The 13,912-nt window shown below is 39.7% G+C and overlaps 1 protein-coding gene across 1 annotated transcript in view; it reads right to left on the minus strand.

The window, feature by feature from the left end:
- The window catches only part of LOC115209651 (serine-rich adhesin for platelets-like), a 295,596-nt gene that overhangs the window by 197,342 nt on the left and 84,342 nt on the right, over window positions 1–13,912 (minus strand). The window contains exon 2 of the mRNA XM_029778116.2: window positions 6,746–6,894. The gene's annotated coding sequence lies outside the window, so the exon portion shown is untranslated. The remainder of the gene's footprint in view (window positions 1–6,745; window positions 6,895–13,912) is intronic.

The following is a 13,912-nucleotide window of genomic DNA, read 5'->3' on the forward strand; positions in this document are numbered from 1 at the left end:
TTCTACCAGTTTGCAATATGAGGTGACTACACATGGAGCTTGTTGACAGACTAGTGAACTGAGCCAGAGAAAGTCAATTGTCTGAATCATGGACACAGCACAATGCTGTCACCAACATTGGGATTTGTCCTTGGCAAAGACAATTTCTTGCTCATTATTCTGTCTAATTGGGATCACAATTATACATCCCCTGGCACCTGTGCTGGTGGCATGTAAAAAGCACCCACTACACTCATGGAGTGGTTGGCGTTAGGAAGGGCATCCAGCTGTAGAAACACTGCCAGATCAGACTGGAGCCTGGTGCAGCCTCCAGGCTTTCCTGACCCTGGTCGAACCATCCAACCCCATGCTAGCACAGAAAGCAGACGTTAAACGATGATGATGATGATGAAAATGTCTCCATGGTGCTATAGTTATTATGTGCTCCTGTTCATAACTGTGTCTTAATGTTTTTGGATAGTTCTATCGTAAAGTTTATAATAGGCTGAAGTTTTTGACTCACCGTCAAAATGTCTTCATTGTCATTTTTTATATAGGTATTTCACTGGTCATTGACTCTCATGAAATTTCTCATCTTCTATCCTCTCAGCATCCACTTCTCTTCTCAGATGCATCATCATTCTCAGATGCATCATCATTTAATGTCCGTTTTTCATGCTGGCATGAGTTGGATGGTTTGACTGAGGCGGCGAGCTGGCAGAAATGTTAGCACGCCAGGCAAAATGCTTAGCAATTTTTCGTCCGTCTTTACGTTCTGAGTTCAAATTCCGCCAAGGTCAACTTTGCCTTTCATCCTTTCGAGGTCGATAAATTAAGTACCATTTATGCACTGGGGTCGATATAATCGACTTAATCCGTTTGTCTGTCCTTGTTTGTCCTCTCTGTGTTTAGCCCCTTGTGGGTAGTAAAGAAATAGGTTTGATTGAGGACAGGCAAGGCATGGGTACCAGTCAGGTGGCACTGGCATCTGCCACAACTATGATTTCGCTTGATTCAACAGGTTTTCTCAAGCACAGTATATTGCCCAATGATTGAAGGACACTCTTAAATGGGCTGATTATGCAACACTGGCATCGGCCATGGCCACGATCTCACTTGACTTGCTGGGTCTTCTCAGTAATAAATAGTTTTGTTTTAAATGGCTTTTATTCTTGCACTCTTAATCTCTAGAACCCTTTTACAATCATTTTGTTTTCCTCTCATCGCTGATATTCAGTCCTTTAAACTTTCTGTCAATCAACGCCTTTTGAATATTTTTGGCCCTTCTTTTCCTTTTTCATAGTCCTTTAGGCTACAGGAAGATGGAGCCTTATTTAGGTCAGAATCACTAACAAAAGAGAAAAAAAAATAACAAGCAACCAAACAAAATCACGTGTATGTCAGTGTCCTTATGGAGTTGTGTTGATATTACTGGTCGACACAACTCCATAAGGACACTGATTTTGTTTGTTTTGCTTTGTCTGTCTTTACATTCAGAGTTCAAATTCTGCTGAGGTCAACTTTGCCATTTATCCTTTAAGGGTCGATAAATTGAGTACCAGTTGTGTACTGGGATCGATCTAATTGACTGGCCCCCTCCCCCAAAATTTTGGGCCTTGTGCCTAGAGTAGAAAAGAATACTGGTTGACCCAGCATTAACATGGTTAGACAGGTCTGTGTAAGGCATGGTTGGACAGTGTTTGTTATATTAGTTGTGTGTTAATGTTGTCATTGGATAGCTTTATTAGTGTTGCTTGATGACTCTGTTAGTGTTGTTGGACAACTCTATTAGTGATGTTGGACAGCTCTGTTAGTGTTATCAGATAACTCTTTTAGTGTTATCAGAGCAGCAAACCAGCTTCCGTGCCAGTGGCACATAAAAGGCACCATTTGAGTGTGATCGTTACCAGCGTTGCCTTACTGGCACTTGTGCCTATGCTAGTAGGGTGCCAAGAGCACCACCCGAGTGTGATCGTTGCCAGAGCGGCTAACTTGCTTCCGTGCCAGTGGCACATAAAAGGGCACCATTCGAGTGTGATTATTACCAACGTCGCCTTACTGGCACCTGTGCCGGTGGCATGTGTAAAACGATCTGAGTGAGGTTGTTGCCAGTACCGCCTGAATGGCCCCCGTGCCAGTGGCATGTAAAAAGCACCCACTACACTCTCGGAATGGTTGGCGTTAGGAAGGGCACCCAGCTGTAGAAACTCTGCCAGATCAAGACTGGAGCCTGGTGCAGCCATCTGGTTTGCCAGTGCTCAGTCAAAATCGTCCAACCCATGCTAGCATGGAAAGCGGACGTTACACGATGATGATGAGATAGCCTTGCTAGTGTTGTTGGTTAGCTCTGTTTGCGTTGTTGGGTGTTTTTAGCTCTGTTAGTGTTTTGGATAGCTCTGTTTGTGTTGTTGGATAACACTTTTAGCATTGTCAGATAGCTCTGTTAGTGTTGTTGGATAGCTCTATTAGTGTTGCTCTATAGTTCTGTTAGTGTTGTTACATTTTTCTTCTTGAGTTTAATAACATATCTCCGTGTTAGTGTGTTGAACAACTCCCAACCAGAATTGTTATAGCTCTGTTAGTGTTGTTAAATACACCTGTGTCAATCTTTCTTGTCAGATAGCTCTATCTTTGTGCTGCTGGGAAGCTCTCGTCAACAATGTAAAAATAAACTGCTGATCAAGGAATCATCAATATGGCCAGCCATAATTTTTCATAATGATCCACAGAATTCAATATTGTGTAATTCCAAGCAGACCATGTGTATCATTATAATGTATTTTATTAGCATCAAATAGTTGAAAGGCTAAGCCAACCCTGACAGGATTAAATGTATGAGCTGTGAGACCTGAAACACAGCTTAGATTGGCGTTTTTAGTGTTGATTAATTGTAACATGTTGGAACAGGTCACCAGATTAAAGCCCCAGCTATTCAACTCTTTATTTGGATGTTTGATAAAGGTTCGGAAATTTCATTTTAATTGGTTTTCACTAATTTTTCAACGGTTACATCAAACTTGTTGGTTGACATATATAAATAAATAAAAAAAAAACAAAACAAATTGCTGATTAAAATGAAGTGAAATGGTTGCAGCCAAGGGTTGAACTGCACACATTAATATTAATTCCAATTTATGGTGTTGGGAATCAAAGAATCAGATTTCTTGGGAAATGTTCCTTGTGTGAAGACGAGGTGGATATGATCTTTTATCTTCAGCTTTTAGCTGTTTCACTCATTAGACTGTGGCCATGCTGGGGCACTGCCTCGAAAAGTTTAGTCAAATAAATCTGCAATAGTAACTATTTTCTGGGTTTTTTTTTAGTGTGGTATTCATTTTATTGGTCTCTCTTGCCAAACTGCTAAGGCATGGGGATGTAAACAAACCAAAACTGGCTGTTGAGCAGTGGTGGTGGTGGTGAAGGAGAAACATAAACACACTCCTCCTTCACTCCTCCTCCTCCCTCCTCCACCCTCCGCATCATCATCATCATCATCATCACCACCACCACCACCACCACCATAATCATCATCACCATCATTTAATGTCTGTTTTCAATGCTGGCATGGGTTGGGCGGTTTGACAGGAGCTGGCAAGGCTGGAGGGCTGCAACAGTCTCCAGTCATCTGTTTTTAGCATGGTTTCTATGGCTGGATGTTCTTACTTATTTCTTTATTAGCCACAAGGTGCTACACACAGAGAGGACAAACAAGGACGGACTAACGGATTAAGTCGATTATATCGACCCCAGTGCGTAACTGGTACTTATTTAATCGACCCTGAAAGGATGAAAGGCAAAGTCGACCTCGGTAGAATTTGAACTCAGAATGTAGCGGTAAACAAAATAATGCTAAGCATTTCACCTGGTGTGCTAACGATTCTTATTTCTTTACTACCCACAAGGCACAAGGGGCTAAACATAGAGGGGACAAACAAGGACAGACAAAAGGTTTAAGTCGAATAGATCGACGCCAGTGCACAACCGGTACTTATTTAATCGACTCCGAAAGGATGAAAGGCAAAGTCGACCTCGGCAGAATTTGAACTCAGAACGTAGCAGCAGATGAAATAATGCTAAGCATTTCACCCAGCGTGCTAACGTTTCTGCCAGCTCGCCGCCTTTACTGGATGTTCTTCCTAACACCAACCAAAGACTGTAAAGCGGGGTGCTTTCTACATGGAACCGCCATTGGTGTGCTTTACTTGACACTGGCATGGGTGACTTTCATGTGACACCAACATGGGTGGTTTTTATGTGACTCCAACATGAGAGCTTTCTACGTAGCATCAGCACGTGAGCTTTTTACATGGCACCAGTGGAAAACTGTTTGTTTGTTTGTGGATATATGTATATATCTCATGGAGACAAAGTGGCCAATTTCCTTTTGAGTGCTGGGCCACACAAAGACAATGACCAAGATCTTCGGTATTATGTCATGCTTGAGAAGAGGACCCATCAACCAAGCAAAGTTAGTCATGGCAGATACCGGGGTCACACAAATTGCTATCCATGCTGGTGGCACATAAAAGTATCCCTGTGACTTGCAAATGGTACCTGTACCAGTGGCATGTAAAAGCACCCATTGTACTCTTGGAGTGGTTGGCATTAGAAAGGGCCAACCGCTAGCCATAGAAAACCATGCCAAGTCAGACTGGAGTCTAGTTCAGCCTTCCAGCTTGCCAGCCCTGGTCAAACCGTCCAACTCATACCAGCATGGACAATGGACATTAAATGATGATGATGATGATGTATATATACAACGTAACAGCATTTTACACAGATCCTCTACCCAAAATTTCCTCCCAAGGCATTGGTCAGTGCCTAGAATTACAGTAAAAGACACATGCTTAGGAGCTGCATATTGGGATTGAACCTGAAGCCACGTGGTTGCAAAGTGAGCTTGCTAACCACAGAGCCATGCCAGTAGTTACATGTAGTTTACATTTTCTTTTATATCTTTTTTGAATATTTTTTTATTTCAAGGCAAAACTATGTAAGACATAATAAACATTATAAATAAATAAAATTTTGAAAAGAAATATTTTGAATTTAAAGTTTTGCTTTTGATTCTGTAATGAGTTTCCATAAATACCTGAGTAATTTACTGAATATTTTAGATGAAAATATTTTAAAAATAATTGTCTAACTTCATCATTTATGTAAATCTATATTTCCGCAAGGTGGATGTTTACGATTAATTCGTAAGTTAGTGTTGGAAATTCTAAACAAATTATTTGTTGTGCCAATAAACAGAAGCCAAAATTCCCCTCCCAACTTAGAGGTACCCTCCATCTATCACACATACCTCTACTATAATGGCTTCTTTTCTAAATGTGCCGACAACATGACTTGGCAGTAGCAGAAATCGGTCAGTGATGGAAGTTACTGAAATACTTTATCATCATCATCATCATCATTTAACGTCCGTTCTCCATGCTAGCATGGGTTGGACGGTTCGACCGGGGATCTGGGAAGCCAGAAGGCTGCACCAGGCTCCAGTCTTATCTGGCAATGTTTCTACAGCTGGATGCCCTTCCTAACGCCAACCACTCCGTGAGTGTAGTGGGTGCTTTTTTACGTGCCACCGGCACAGGTGCCAGGCGAGGCTGGCATCGGCCACAGTCGGATTGGTGCCACTTTATAACTCACTAAAAGATTTAAAATGTCTGATAAGCATATGGCATAGTGGTTAAGAGTGTGGGCTACTAACCCCAAGATTCTGAGTTCGATTCCAGGCAGTGACCTGAACAATAATAATAATAATAACATTGAAAAATACCAAAGGAATGAGAACCCAGGTTTGAAATTTCCCCAAGACTTCTGATGAAGGCTGGAGAGTATATCAGCCGAAATATTGTGTTAACAACAAACAAGATGAGAACAAATATCCGTCAAATGTAAAGAATTCAAAGATTTTTTTTATAATTGTATCTAACGATATTTGGTTCGTTCTGGTCAAAGAGATCTGGGTTTTGTTTTAAAGATGATGATGAGGATGGCTAAAATCACTCTTGATTATACTAGTCATGTCAAGTTTGAAAAATCAAAGGCAAGGATTTCACTGACTTCTTCCACTTTAGTACTAGTAGTAGTTGTAGTAAGAGGAGGAGGAAGAGGCAAAGAAGAAGAAGAGGAGTAATGGGAGGGGTGAAGAAGAGGATGTGTAATAGGAGGAGAAGAAGAAAGACAAGAAGGAGAAGTGGCAGGAAGGGAAAGACCAGCATCAGTATCTCCATAAAATGTATGTTCTTTTTTACTCTAGGCAAAAGGCCCGAATCTTCGGTGGAAGGGATCAGTTGATTAGATCGAACCCAGTATGCAACTGGTACTTAATTTACCAACTTTGAAAGGATAACAGGCAAAGGTGACCTCTGCAGAATTTGAACTCAGAATGTAAAGACAGACGAAATACTACTAAGCATTTTACCTGGGATGCTTACGTTTTTGCCAGATAATTCTTTCTACTCTACACACAAGACCTGAAATTTTGGGGGAAGGGGTCAGTCGATTAGATCCACCCCAGTACGCAACTGATACTTAATTTATCAAACCCAAAAGGATAAAAAGCAAAGTTGACCTCAGCAGAATTTGAACCCAGAACCTAACGACAGATGAAATACCACTAAGCATTTTACCTGGCATGCTAACATTTCTGCCAGCACACCGCCTTCATAAAATGTATATTAGTATTCCTATGAATCTGAGAAAATTAAAACAGCAGTTTATACAAAATGTTTGAGAATATTTAAAGAATGCAAGCATTTACCTCATCCAAAAGTCTGCTACCATTTCCTTGCGATGCTTGGAAAGCATCAATAAGTTGGCAAAGGACTTTTCCTTTGAAATGTCTTCAACTGTAACAAGTTTCAAAAATTCTTTATTTTCAAGAACAGATGTGGCCCAATTGAGGTAAACCTGATAATGATAATAATAATAATAATAATAATAATAATAATAATAAAGATAATAATAAAGAAAGCAACCATACTCTGGGATATGCCGATACACACAGATAGAGAAATTAAGGCCAACAGACCAGATATAGTTGTCAGAGATCATGAAGAAAAAAAATGCTTTCTAATTGATGTATCAATACCGGCAGATGACAATGTGTCTCTAAAAGAAATGGAGAAACTCTCAAAATACAAAGACCTGGAAAAAGAGGTAACTAGAATGTGGAATCTGAAAACAGAAACAATTCCTATCATAGTAGGTGCATTAGGCATGATAAAAAAATATTCAGACAAATACATAACAAAAACACCAGGACTTACAAACACATATAACATACAGAAAATTGCACTACTAGGCACTGCACACATCCTACGTAGAACACTTTCCAAACAATAACCATCAGAGCATCACAACAAATCACAGCACATACCCAAGGCACACAGAGCTGCGCTCGGTAGTGAAGTGAAAGCACGCTATAAAAATAAAACTACTGAATAATAATAATAATAATGATAACAACAACAACAACAATAATAATAATTGAGGAAATGCCAGACATAATCTTAATTGAGAAAGGAAATAAACTATGCTGGATCATAGATATAGCATGCCCAGCTGACAACAAGGTATGCGATAAGGAAGAAAGAAAAGTCGAGAGATATGAGAGGTTAGCTTGGGAAGTTAAGTGGTTATGGTCGATGCAAAAGGTAGCAGTAGTACCAGTAATTGTCAGAGCCCTGGGAACAGTGAGCAAAAAAATCTCAAGAAGTACATAGAACAAATAGGGGCTGCGATAAGGGCGGAACACTTGCAGGAAACAGCACTGCTTGGAACCACTCAAATACTCTGGAAAGTGCTTGAAAAATAAGGGTTGTTACCTTAGTTCACTGGTAGTGAACAACTGACACCGTAGTACATCTCCAGCAATAGAAGCTGTGCGAAGGCAATGATGATGATAATAATAATAATAATATTAATAATAATAATAATGTCTTGGTATAAAGGATGGGCTACAGCAAATATTCTGCTCGAAACCACAGATTTACTTGTCAGTTGTTTGACCTTAACCAGTTGAGCATGTCCATTAGTGGCTGACGATATGTGCATCTCTGATCACGAGCAGAAGTAGTGGGGGAGCATCATAGCCATGTGTTGAGAGGGATTCTTTGGGGTTTGAATAATTCACCTTTGGAAACATAGGTAGTTCGTTCAACATCCTTAACCCTTATTCAGGAACCTTTTGAGTGGGGTGGGTTACTCGACCAGAAGAAAATTCTAACTGGGCCCCATCTGCAAGGTCATGTGCTGTTTATCTTGATATGAGATCACCATATCACACACATATGGTTGTGATGTATGTGCCTGGTGTGCCCTTATCAGACGGGTAGTCATGATGGGTATACTGGGCTTCGCATATTTTTCCCCAGTGTCACTTTGATGGCATGCACTGCTCTCTCACTCAATAATAATAATAATAATAATAATAATGATAATAATAAGAAAAAGAATGGAGAAACTCTCAAAATACAAAGACCTGGAAATAGAGGTAACTTGAATGTAGCGTCTAAACACAGAAACAATTCCTATCATAGTAGGTGCATTAGGTATGATAAAAAAATATTCAGACAAATATATAACAAAATCACTAGGACTTAGAAATATATATAACATACAGAAAATAGCATTACTGGGCACTGCACACATCAGTACATACCCAAGGCACACAGAGCTTCGCTCGGTAGTGAAGTGAAAACACGCTATAAAAATAAAACTACAGAATAATAATAATAATGATGTTGATAATAATGATGTTGATAATAATAATAATATAATAATAAAACACCAGGACTTACAAACACATATAACATACAGAAAATTGCACTACTAGGCACTGCACACATCCTACGCAGAAAACTTTCCATACAATAACCATCAGAGCATCACAACAAATCACAGCACATACCCAAGGCACACAGAGCTGCGCTCGGTAGTGAAGTGAAAGCACGCTATAAAAATAAAAATAAAACTACTGAATAATAATAATAATAATAATAATACAGCAAATATTCTGCTCAATACCACAGATTTGCTTGTCAGTTGTTTGACCTTAACCAGTTGAGCATGTCCCTTAGTGGCTGACGATATGTGCATCTCTGATCACGAGCAGAAGTAGTGGGGGAGCATCATAGCCATGTGTTGAGAGGGATTCTTTGGGGTTTGAATAATTCACCTCTGGAAACATGGGTGGTTCTTTCAACATCCTTAAACAACCCTTATTCAGGGACCTTTTGAGCAGGATGGGCTACTCAACCTGAAGAAAATTCTAACTGGACCCCACCTGAAAGGTCATGTGCTGTTTATCTTCATATGAGATCACCATGTCGCGCACATATGGTTGTGATGCATGTGCCTGGTGTACCCTTATCAGACGGGTAGTCATGATGGGTATATTGGGCTTCGTATATTTTACCCCAGTGTCACTTTGATGGCATACACTGCTCTCTCACTCAATAATAATAATAATAATAATAATAATAACAACGACGACGACGACGACGATGATGATGATGATGATGATGATGATTTCAATTATTTGCCACCAGGGCAAACAATATTAATAACAACAACAACAACTACTACTACTACTACTACTACTTCAAAGTTGATGAGAAATACTGTTGTCTAATGCTGTTGTCTCTTTCTTTTTTCGTGGGATGAAATATTGTTGCCGCAATACGTATTGATTTAATGTACAGTCATACAACTAACGGTTCGTAGGAAAATTGAAACAATGGAATAAAGAACAAAGAATAAAGAATAAAGAATTTTATCAAAATATATTTTTAAGAAAAAATAGTTTTTCCACTTAGAATTAAGTCTTCAAAATAGAAAATATATTCAAACGACTTATTTCAGATGAAATGTAGATGAAATATTACATAAGTCTGAAAGTTCACAGTAATTTAATAAAATGGACAGTAACAGGAGAGGAAAGTATAAATGTGAATGGAGGTAAATGGCTGGGTGGTTAGAAAGCTTGTCCTGTGAACGACATGGTGCCAGGTTCAATCTCTCTTCACAGCACTTTGGATGTGTGCTTTCTTTCTATCATAGTCCCACATTGACAAATAACTTATCGTTCATTTGTTTCGGTCATTAGACTGCGGCCATGCTGGGGCACTTCTTTGGAGAATTTTAGTTGAATGCATCGACTCCAATAATTATTTTTCTTGAAAAGCCTGGTACTTATTCTATCAATCTCCTTTGCTGAACTGCTAAGTTATGGCATGTAAACACAACAGCACAAGTTGTCAAGCAATAATGGGGACAAACACAAATGCAAAGACACACACACACACAAATATATCTATCTATCTATCTGTATATATGTACATATATATATATGTATATATATATATGTATATATATGTGTATATATATATATATATATATAGATATATATATATATAATATATATATATATAATGATAAATATCAAAGTGAGTTATATACAGTAGCGGTAACACATCGTGACGTATTTTTGCCATTTCAATATGGCTAACCCCTAAGGGTGGATGCTACTGTAGTTTTTAGCCCCAGGAGGACACACTCCTTCAGCTGGCCATAGACACACTATCTGTGTCCTGTCAGTATTTGCAAAGGGAAGTCATCCTTCCCGTCTTCAACTTATGATACACACGGACTCGAGTTTCGAGGTATTGACCTCTCATCAGCGTGTGACAATCATAGTTGTCGCCGAGAATTAGATTTCCTTCACAAATACTTATACTTTTTCCAGCGCCCACTGTCGCTGATATTGAAAAAGTGAAATCAACACAATGATAAATATCAAAGTGAGTTATATACAGTAGCGGTAACACATCGTGACGTATTTTTGCCATTTCAATATGGCTAACCCCTAAGGGTGGATGCTACTGTAGTTTTTAGCCCCAGGAGGACACACTCCTCCAGCTGGCCATAGACACACTATCTGTGTCCTGTCAGTATTTGCAAAGGAAGTCATCCTTCCCGTCTTCAACTTATGATACACACGGACTCGAGTTTCGAGGTATTGACCTCTCGTCAGCGTGTGACAATCATAGTTGTCGCCGAGAATTAGATTTCCTTCACAAATACTTATACTTTTTCCAGCGCCCACTGTCGCTGATATTGAAAAAGTGAAATCAAACAATGATAAATATCAAAGTGAGTTATATACAGTAGCGGTAACACATCGTGACGTATTTTTGCCATTTCAATATGGCTAACCCCTAAGGGTGGATGCTACTGTAGTTTTTAGCCCCAGGAGGACACACTCCTCCAGCTGGCCATAGACACACTATCTGTGTCCTGTCAGTATTTGCAAAGGGAAGTCATCCTTCCCGTCTTCAACTTATGATACACACGGACTCGAGTTTCGAGGTATTGACCTCTCGTCAGCGTGTGACAATCATAGTTGTCGCCGAGAATTAGATTTCCTTCACAAATACTTATACTTTTTCCAGCGCCCACTGTCGCTGATATTGAAAAAGTGAAATCAAACAATGATAAATATCAAAGTGAGTTATATACAGTAGCGGTAACACATCGTGACGTATTTTTGCCATTTCAATATGGCTAACCCCTAAGGGTGGATGCTACTGTAGTTTTTAGCCCCAGGAGGACACACTCCTCCAGCTGGCCATAGACACACTATCTGTGTCCTGTCAGTATTTGCAAAGGGAAGTCATCCTTCCCGTCTTCAACTTATGATACACACGGACTCGAGTTTCGAGGTATTGACCTCTCGTCAGCGTGTGACAATCATAGTTGTCGCGAGGAGAATTAGATTCCTTCACAAATACTTATACTTTTTCCAGCGCCCACTGTCGCTGATATTGAAAAAGTGAAATCAAACAATGATAAATATCAAAGTGAGTTATATACAGTAGCGGTAACACATCGTGACGTATTTTTGCCATTTCAATATGGCTAACCCCTAAGGGTGGATGCTACTGTAGTTTTTAGCCCCAGGAGGACACACTCCTCCAGCTGGCCATAGACACACTATCTGTGTCCTGTCAGTATTTGCAAGGGAAGTCATCCTTCCCGTCTTCAACTTATGATACACACGGACTCGAGTTTCGAGGTATTGACCTCTCGTCAGTGACGAGAGGTCAATACCTCGAAACTCGAGTCCATGTGTATCATAAGTTGAAGACGGGAAGGATGACTTCCCTTTGCAAATACTGACAGGACACAGATAGTGTGTCTATGGCCAGCTGGAGGAGTGTGTCCTCCTGGGGCTAAAAACTACAGTAGCATCCACCCTTAGGGGTTAGCCATATTGAAATGGCAAAAATACGTCACTATATATATATATATATAGATAGATATATATATATATATATATATATTATATATATATATATATATATATGTATGTGGAGGCACAATAGCTCAGTGGTTAGGGCAGCGGACTCGCGGTCGTAGGATCGCGGTTTCGATTCCCAGACCGGCGTTGTGAGTGTTTATTGAGCAAAAACACCTAAAAGCTCCACGAGGCTCCGGCAGGGGGTGGTGGTGATCCCTGCTGTACTCTTTCACCATAACTTTCTCTCACTCTTACTTCCTGCTTCTGTTGTACCTGTATTTCAAAGGGTCAGCCTTGTCACTCTCTGTGTCACGCTGAATATCCCCCGAGAACTACTTTAAGGGTGCACGTGTCTGTGGAGTGCTCAGCCACTTACACGTTAATTTCACGAGCAGGCTGTTCCATTGATTTGGATCAACCGGAACCCTCATCGTCGTAACCGACGGAGTGCTTCCATCCATATGTATGTATGTATATATTTATAAATATTTTATTTTTTAATTTTTCATTTTTATTTTCATCTAGTTTCAGCTCACGAGCTGTGACCATGCTGGGGCACCACCATATATATATATATATATATATATATATGACTGGCTTCTTTTAGTTTCCATCTACCAAATCTAAATCCACGCAGATGACTTTGCTCAGCCTGAGATTAAAAGATTAAAGCTGTAAACATTTGCCCAAGGTGCCACACAGTGGGACTGAACTCAGAACCATGGATACTGTGGAGAAGCATGTCATGTAAATGATAATTAGAACCCTTGCTGGGTATCATAATTCGATAGCAAAGAGGAAAAAATGTCTGTTTTATTTGATGATCAAGATGGAATTTAAGAAGAGAATATGTGAGTGAAATCTATTAAATATGAGTTTGTGATTTCAATTCCAGTATAAGACTGGAACTTAATTTTATCAACCCTGGAAGGACAAAAGACTAAGTTGATCTAAGCATGATTTGAATTCAGACTATAATTCAGCACAAGAAATATTCTTTTCTACTCTAGGCACAAGGCCTGAAATTTTGGGAGGGGGGGCAGTCGATTAGAATGACCCCAGTATGCAACTGGTGCTTAATTTATTGAATCTGGTATGGTAGCCGGCTGGCAGAAACATTAACATGCCGGGCGAAATGCTTAGCGGTATTTCGTCTGCCATTACGTTCTGAGTTCAAATTCCGCCGAGGTCAACTTTGCCTTTCATCCTTTCAGGGTCGATAAATTAAGTGCCAGTTACGCACTGAGGTTGATATTATTGACTTAATCTGTGTGTCTGTCCTTGTTTGTCCCCTCTGTGTTTAGTCTCTTGTGGGTAGTAAAGAAATAGGTACTTAATTTACTTACTCTGAAAGGATGAAAGGCAAAGTCGACCTCAGCAAAATTTGAACTCAAAACAAGACAGACGAAATACTGCTCAGCATTTCACCTGGCGTGCTAACAATTCTGCCAGCTCACTGCCAAAGATTTTATCCAACTCTCTAACAATTCCGTCTGTAAACCAAAATGATTAATATGTGATTTGGATACACATAGGCCTTGTAAAGATGATGTTAATAGGGTGAGAAATAATTGTCTGGTTGGCAATAACTTACATCAGAATATTATAAAAGTTCATAGCCATTAC

This window comes from Octopus sinensis, linkage group LG3 (genome assembly GCF_006345805.1).
Source record: "Octopus sinensis linkage group LG3, ASM634580v1, whole genome shotgun sequence".
Lineage (NCBI taxonomy): Eukaryota > Metazoa > Mollusca > Cephalopoda > Octopoda > Octopodidae > Octopus > Octopus sinensis.